Source organism: Coptis chinensis, chromosome 7 (assembly GCF_015680905.1).
Source record: "Coptis chinensis isolate HL-2020 chromosome 7, ASM1568090v1, whole genome shotgun sequence".
NCBI classification, from domain to species: Eukaryota; Viridiplantae; Streptophyta; class Magnoliopsida; order Ranunculales; family Ranunculaceae; genus Coptis; species Coptis chinensis.
Genome location: NC_141462.1, coordinates 89150924 through 89159075, shown reverse-complemented (window position 1 = coordinate 89159075; position 8152 = coordinate 89150924). Strand labels below are relative to the sequence as shown.

General features: G+C 38.6%; 1 pseudogene; it reads left to right on the top strand.

Moving 5' to 3' along the window:
• Positions 1–5111: 5111 nt before the first annotated feature.
• Positions 5112–7947, top strand: LOC147489779 (ARF guanine-nucleotide exchange factor GNOM pseudogene; annotated as a pseudogene).
• Positions 7948–8152: the final 205 nt, after the last annotated feature.

Genomic DNA, 8152 nt, shown 5'->3' with positions numbered 1-8152 from the left:
CAGGTATCCATTTCCCCTGACTCTCATTACATAAATGTATGTACACATGTTTTAGTTGCTCATTCTCTCCCTGAATGGATTGTAGACATAGGATCGAGCAACCAGCCATGTAGCTCGAGAGCGAGCAAGGTTATTTGTAGATTATCGTCGAATTCCAGCAAACACCCAGAGGATTAGAAATGACACTAGTGAAGATGCAATAGGAGTTGGTACATACCAACTCTCATTACGCAATAGGCGTGTACTTTTTCTACATGACGTGATTTATGTTCCTGAAATTCAACATATTCTGCTTTCTGTTTTAATACTTCTTTCTTTTGGGTATTTTTTTAATTTTGAGGCTGATAGGTTGGATATTAAGTTGAATTGTATTGTTTATGGACATGGATTCCTTAGGAATAATTTATTTAAAATTGAATTGAATGATTCTGTTTCTTTATTATTTTACATGGCTAGTGCAAGTAGAAATATTGATTCTATTACTTGGTATGCTAGACTAGGTCATATAGGACAAGATAAGATGACCAAATTAGCTAGAGAAGGCCTATTGGACCCACTTGCTAAGGTTGACCTACCTATATGTGAACCATGTTTAGTTGGTAAAGCATGTAGAAAGCTTTTTGGAAAAGCAGTAAGAGCGCTACTCAGCCACTTTAGCTAATCCACTCATATATTTGTGGGCCTATGAATGTTAAGTCACGTCATGGCGTCTCTTATTATTTTTCACTCTTATAGATGATTACTCATGATATGGTTATGTCTATCTGATTGCTCACCGCTACGAAGCTTTGAATTGTTTTAAACGCTTTATAGCAGTGGTTGAGACACAGAAAGAGAGGAGCTTAAAAACTCTTTGAACTAGCCGAGGACGTGAATACTTATCTTGCCAGTTCAATGAACTATGTGAGAAAAAAGGGATATGCAGACAACTAACTATTTCTTATACTCCGCAACAAAATGGTATAGCGAAGAGAAGAAATAGAACTCTTTTAGATATGGTTAGATCTATGATGGCACAAGGTAATCTCCCTTTTGGGGAGACGCACTTTTAACTGATACCTACATACTTAATCGGGTGCTTTCTCAGTAAGTTCCTTCAACACCTTATTAACTTTGGAAAGGCGAAAATCCCCGTTTGGAGCATTTGCACCCATGGGGTTCAATAGAGTTTGTTCACACAACATCTCTTATAAGTATAGAAAGTGTATCTTTGTAAGATATTCTAAAAGCACAAAAGGTTATGTTATGTATGGTGAACATCCTGAGAGGAATGACGGAAATAGAGCCTTGCGATATAGATTTCATTGAGAATGATTTTCCTAGCATACGTGATGCAAAGAAAGATCTTGACCTCTATGAGATAGAGGAGTATGAAGACATCCTACCATCTTCAAGTGAGGGTGGAGAATTAATTTCTCATCCTGTAATCGCTGAAGATAGTGGCCGGGATCAGAGTGGTTTTCAGCCTAGTGAGAGTGTTCCAGACAGTGATAGTGTACCACTAGATCCTCCACAAGATCCTCAAGTGCGTAGGAGTAAACGAGAAAATATTCCTCGTCGTCATTTCGAGATTGAAGGGGATATTTTTATGTGTACTCCATTAGATGAGGAAGAACCTACTTCTTTCAAAGAAGCAATTTCTTTTCCTACTAGAGACAAGTAGATGACTGTTATGCAAGATGAGATGAGCTCGATGGGGAAAAACGAGGTCTGGGAGTTAGTTGATCTTCCGCCTGGATATAAAATTGTTGAAAATAAATGGATTTTTAAAGTTAAATGCAAGGCAGATGGTTCAATTGACAAGCATAGAGCATGCCTTTGTAAAGGCTATACCCAACAAGAGGGTATAGACTATGAAGAGACATTTTCCCCTATGATGAGATTCGCTTCAATTAAGCCTCATTCTAGCTATTGTCGCGACAACAGAATTTATAACTTTTTCAAATGGATGTTAAGACCGCATTTCTCAATAGATAATTAAAGGAAAGGATCTATATGGCTCAAGCAACTGGTTTTGAGGTCTAGGGACAAGAGCACAAAGTTTGCCGCCTAAAACGTTCTATATATGGCCTTAAGCAGTCGTCTAAAGCAGTGGTATCTCAAATTTCACAATTCAATTACCTCAATTTGTTTTGAGATGATTGAAAAAGATCATTGTGCGTACACTAAACAATCCAAAAAGAGTTTTCTTATCATTTCGTTATATGTTGATGACATTCTTTTAGCTAGGAATGATATGGATTCTATTGTTGCCACTAAGAAGTGGTTGTCCTCCAATTTTGATATGAAGGATATGGGTGAAGCAGACTATGTGTTGGGAGTTAAGATCACGAGAGATCGCCTAAGGAAATTTCTTGGTTTGTCTTAAGAGACTTACATTAGAAAGATTCTTGAGCGTTTTCATCCGTATGCAAAAATCCAAACCAATAGACACCCCATTGGAAAAAGGATGTGTTTTAAGCCTTCATTAGTGTCCCAAAACTAATGAAGAAAAGAATCAAATGTCCAATGTGTCATTATGCACGGCTGCAATTGGTAGTCCGATATGATATAACGCCATGATGTGTACTCAACCAAATATCGGTTTTTGGTAAATGGGTTAGTCGGTCATTATCGAGTAATCCCGGTCCCGCTCATTGAAAGTTGTGAAAAGGATACTCAAATATCTACAAGGGACTGGCCGACTTTGTCCTAAGTTACCATGGTAGAGACTTGAAACCGAAGGTTACACCGATGCAGACTGGCTGGTGATAAAGATGAGCACAAGTCCACTTCGGTTAGTTATGTTTTTATGCTTTCGGATCGAGGTGGAATTATTACTTGGTGTACCCATAAGCAAAAATGTGTTATTTTGTCTACAATGGAGTCGACTATGTTAATTGCTTGCTCGAAATTTGCAGATCCAAGAAGTTGTTTGGCTAAGGAAATTCTTGATACACTTAGATATCACAACCAAATGCAGGAGAGGATGATGATTACTTTATAGTGATAACACCGCAGCTCATCATTTACAAAAGATCCTAAGTATCATGGGAAGGCCAAATACATAGAGACTCGTTTTCACTACATTCGAGATAAGGTTGCAACAGGAGAAGTGGTGTTGAAACATATCTCCATGTTTTATATGTTGGTCGATCCCATGACTAAACTCATTGCACGCGAGATCGTTTAAATCTCATGTTAAGAGTATGGGACTTTGTAGGATTTTAAATCTTTTGTTGACGCAAGAGTAATGGGAGTTAGCCATTTCCTAGCTTTGTTTTAAACACCTTATGTAGGTATTATAAACATAAAAAGAAAAAGAACAAAAACTATCTCAAAGATTTTATCCTCTACTTTCTCTATTCCCTAAAGAGTGGGTTTAAGGTGTGGATTCTAGTAACAATCCTACTCAAGAGACCTAAGCTTGTAACAACAAACAAGGGTTATCATTTTTATATTTGGGTTTCTTCCTCTAGAACTAAGGTATGTTCTATAAGTTTAATTAGCATGTTAATATATGATTTACAATAAATAGCCGATTATCTGTAAATATGAAGACTTGACTTGTGTTTGCATTATACAAGGAATTATTAATTTTGATGATCAATTCAATTTTCGTACGTGGAAGATTCAAGAGACTATCTATATATGTATTAATTTTATTTTTATTTTTTTTCGCTATTAGAGGAATAACTTATTTTTTTGATGAAGTAATACGAAGTAGGTCGTCTGTGAAAGTTAGCCCAAAATTAATCATAAACATGTGAAAATCAATTAATTTTGTAGAAAAATCTAACTGTTATCAACTACCGGTAATCCAAATTGTCCTAATTTAAACTTTATAATATGTTGTATTGGATTATAATAAAATTGGACATGGGTCAAAAAAGCCAGTGAGAATGAATTGAAACCATTTATACCTTTTAAACAATTACAATTTGTAATATGTTGAATTGTTTTCACCATTACCACTTGATAGCCAAAATAACATGTTTGATCCACGTCTTTGATAAACAGATTGAAAGATCACATTGCCAGTCACGCATTTCATAATCTAGTATCAAACTATCAATAACATGTTTGCTGGTTGGTTTTAGTACCAACATACAACATGATGAAACACTAAAAACCTACCTTAGCAAGTTGGCTCGATCTCAACTTAGATTTTTAAGAGGGTAGCGTACAAGTTGTGTCAATTTGTTGTGTAGGTAGGTTGCAGTCAGTCAACATGCCTACAATACTATGTATATGGACTCAACTAAATAGGCTACTGTACAAATTTTATTTGCACTCTTTTGGGCAAGATTAGTCACTTCACCTAATTCTTTCTATAAAAATTTGTTCAGCATTTTGACTGAAATGGAGTTGGTGATAAACTGATTACTGATGATATACATAATTGTTGTAAAATCGATCAATATTCTTTCTCAAAATTATATCAGCTGTGTCTATGCCAGTGATAATCTCTATATTCTTGAAGATATTATTCTTCCTTGCCAACTACAATAGTGTGGGGGGGATGGATTTGGTGAAGGGGACTTAAAGCTGAGAAAGTAGTCTACTTCACGTCAAGCTAAGCCTTATAATTAAAATGACACCAGCGCGTATTCTCTAATAATGGAGTTACCAAAAGGTTTCTTACAGTAGTTGAAGATCTCCAAAACCAATAATTGGCGTTCAAGGTGTAATGGACAAATGCTAGAATAACTAACTGACCTGTAGATCTTCATGTCAAACTCTTTTTTATCTCATTTCTTATCCTTGTAGGAGATGAGATCCATATACCACTTGACCGATCTGAAGAAATCAATATTGATCAAAATATTGTTTGGGCCATACTATGTGAGTATGTGATATTGCCTTACTGTATCATAAATTGAAAATAAGCATTATAAATTGGAAATTGTTAGTAATATTAATACGTATACACAATTGAATTCATTGTTTTCAAAGATCACAGATATTGTACGAACTTCCTTTCACATTGCCACTATGTAATATCTGTGATTCAGGGAATGGCTGAGAGATTAGATAATGAATCTCCTATTTCAGAACAGGTTCTTGTAGATTTTGAGGAATATACTCCATTTTGGACTGTGAAGTCGCGAGAACTCTGCCGATCCTAGTCAATGGGTCCCTTTGCCCGTCGGAGGAAGTACATCAAGAAACGGCTGACGACTGGTGTTGATCACTTTAACCGCGACCCAAAGAAAGGGTTGGAGTTTCTACAAGGAACTCATCTGCTACCTGAGAAACTTGATCCACAAAGTGTGGCTTGCTTTTTTAGGTACACACCTGGATTAGATAAGAATCTAGTAGGGGATTTCCTTGGAAATCATGACGAGTTCAGTGTTCAGGTGCTCCATGAGTTTGCTGGTACTTTTGATTTTCAAGATATGAGTTTGGATACCGCATTGCGTTTGTTCTTGGAAACTTTCCGGCTACCAGGGGAGTCTCAGAAGATACAGAGAGTGCTTGAGGCATTCTCAGAGAGATATTATGAGCAATCATCGCATATTCTTGTCAACAAGGACGCTGCACTCCTACTGTCCTATTCAGTTATACTGCTTAACACAGATCAACACAATGTTCAGGTTAAGAAAAAGATGACTGAAGAGGATTTTATTAGAAACAATAGACACATTAATGGTGGAAGTGATCTTCCGCGAGAGTTCCTGTCTGAGCTGTATCATTCGATCTGCAAGAACGAGATTAGGACATTCCCAGGACAAGGTATTGGTTTTCCTGAGATGACACTAAGCCTTTGGGTGGATCTCATGTGCAAAGCCAAGAGGACTTCTCCATATATTGTCTGTGATTCAAGACCCTTCCTCGACCGAGATATGTTTGCTATCATGTCCGGTCCCACAATTGCTGCTATCTCAGTTGTATTTGATCACGCAGAGCATGAAGATGTTCTTCAAAATTGTGTTGATGGATTTTTGGCTGTTGCAAAGATTTCTGCATGCCATCATCTTGATGATGTATTAGATGATCTTGTTGTATCGTTGTGCAAGTTCACGACCCTCTTGGACCCTTCTGCCATTGAGGAAGCTGTTTTTGCTTTTGGTGAGGATGAAAAAGCTAGGATGGCAACAATCACCGTATTCGCCATAGCAAATAATTATGGTAACTATATTCGTTCTGGCTGGAGAAACATCGTCGATTGCATCTTGAGGTTGCACAAAATTGGTCTTCTCCCTACTTTTCTCAACAGTGATGTTACTGATGATTCTGAGCTTGCTCTGGAACCTGGTAAACCTGTTCACGACTTCCCATTATCTGCATCTGAAGTACCTTCCATGGAGTGCGACTCAGAAATCCTTTGGGCTAATGGGCAGGTTCAGCCAGCTCTTATCTTTAGAGACAGAAGAACCCAAATCTCAACCTACAGAACTAGAACTTCAGGTTCATCAACATGCACTGCAAACAATTCAGAAGTGTCATATTGATAGCATATTTACTGAGAGTCAATTTTTGCATGCTGATTCCCTGTTGCAACTTAGCGGGCTCTCATTGGGGCTGTCGCGGAGACCTCAAAAAGGTAACACTTATCCTGAAGATGAGGGCGCTGCAATCTTCTGGTTGGGTTGCTTATTGCTATCACCCTCAACAATCGGGACAGGATCCTTCTTCTTTGGCAAAGTGTATATGAGCACATATGCAGTATTGTCCAGTCAACTGTGATGCCCTGTGCTCTTGTGGAGAAGGCGGTGTTTGACTCCTAAGGATATGCCAGCGACTTCTTCCTTATAAAGAAAGTTTGGCTGATGAGCTCCTAAGGTCACTGCAGCTGGTACTGAAACTTGATGCTCGTGTTGCTGATGCGTACTGTGAGAACATTACCCAAGAAGTCATGTGTCTTGTGAAAGCCAATGCCACGCACATAAGATCCCATATGGGTTGGCGCACAATCACCTCTCTGCTTTCCATTACTGCTCGCCATCCTGAAGCATCTGAAGCTGGCTTTGAGGCACTGGTGTTCATTATGTCAGATGGGGTTCATCTATCGCCAGCAAATTATGTTCTTTGTGTAGATGCGGCAAGACAGTTTGCTGAGTCTCGAGTTGGGCAGGCAGATCGTTCTTTGTGTGCATTGGATTTGATGGAAGGATCTGTTGCATGTCTAGCACGGTGGTCTCGTGAAACTAAGGAAGCTGTGGGCGAGGAAGCTGCTACAAAAGTATCACAGGATATAGGAGAGATGTGGCTGAGGCTAGTACAGGGACTCAGGAAAGTGTGTTTGGACCAGAGAGAAGAGATTAGGAATCATTCTCTTTTATCATTGCAGAGGTGCTTGATGGGGGTTGATGGTGTCTTCCTTCCACATGATTTGTGGTTGGAGTGTTTCGACCTTGTCATTTTCAGTATGCTTGAAGAGTTGCTAGAGATTGCACAAGGTCACTCTCCAAAGGATTATCGTAACATGGAAAGAACACTTGTCCTTGCCATGAAGCTCTTGTCAAAGGTGTTCTTACAATCACTGCCTGATCTCTCACAGCTAACTGCTTTCAGAAAACTGTGGCTGGGTGTGCTAAGTCACATGGAGAAATATATGAAGGCCAAGATCAGAGGGAAGAGAACTGAGAAGCTTCAGGAACTAATCCCCGAGCTTCTAAAAAACACCTTGTTTGTTTTAAGGACGAGAGGTGTGCTCGTGCAGAAAAGCGTATTAGGCGGTGAAAGCTTGTGGGAATCAACATGGTTACATGTGAACAATATTGCTCCATCTTTACAATCTGAAGTTTTTCCTGAACAAGTTTCCGAGCAGTTGCAACAAGAGCAGCGAATAATAGTGGGGAGCCCAGAGTCTGATTTGGAAGGTATTAAAACATGAGCACGAGATGTATCAATTTTTGGACAACTGAAAACAGTAATATCTCTTGTGGATGCGGTAGTTACAGTTGACTATTATAATTGTAGCACACTAGCTCCATTGTCAAATATACGTCCTGGTTTGTGATTTTTCCCTGAAGCAGTTGCATGCTCATGCCGGTGTGACACCGATGCAAAGTGTCCAACACAGGCTTAAAAACACCCAAATGCAGATACAGGTGTGAATTAATTTCAACTTTACCATAGATCTTTTGTTTAGTGATATTCCCAATCTCTTTTTCTCTTTTAAATAGCTTGAAATACAATTTGAGGAACCTGTACAAACATCAGTTGC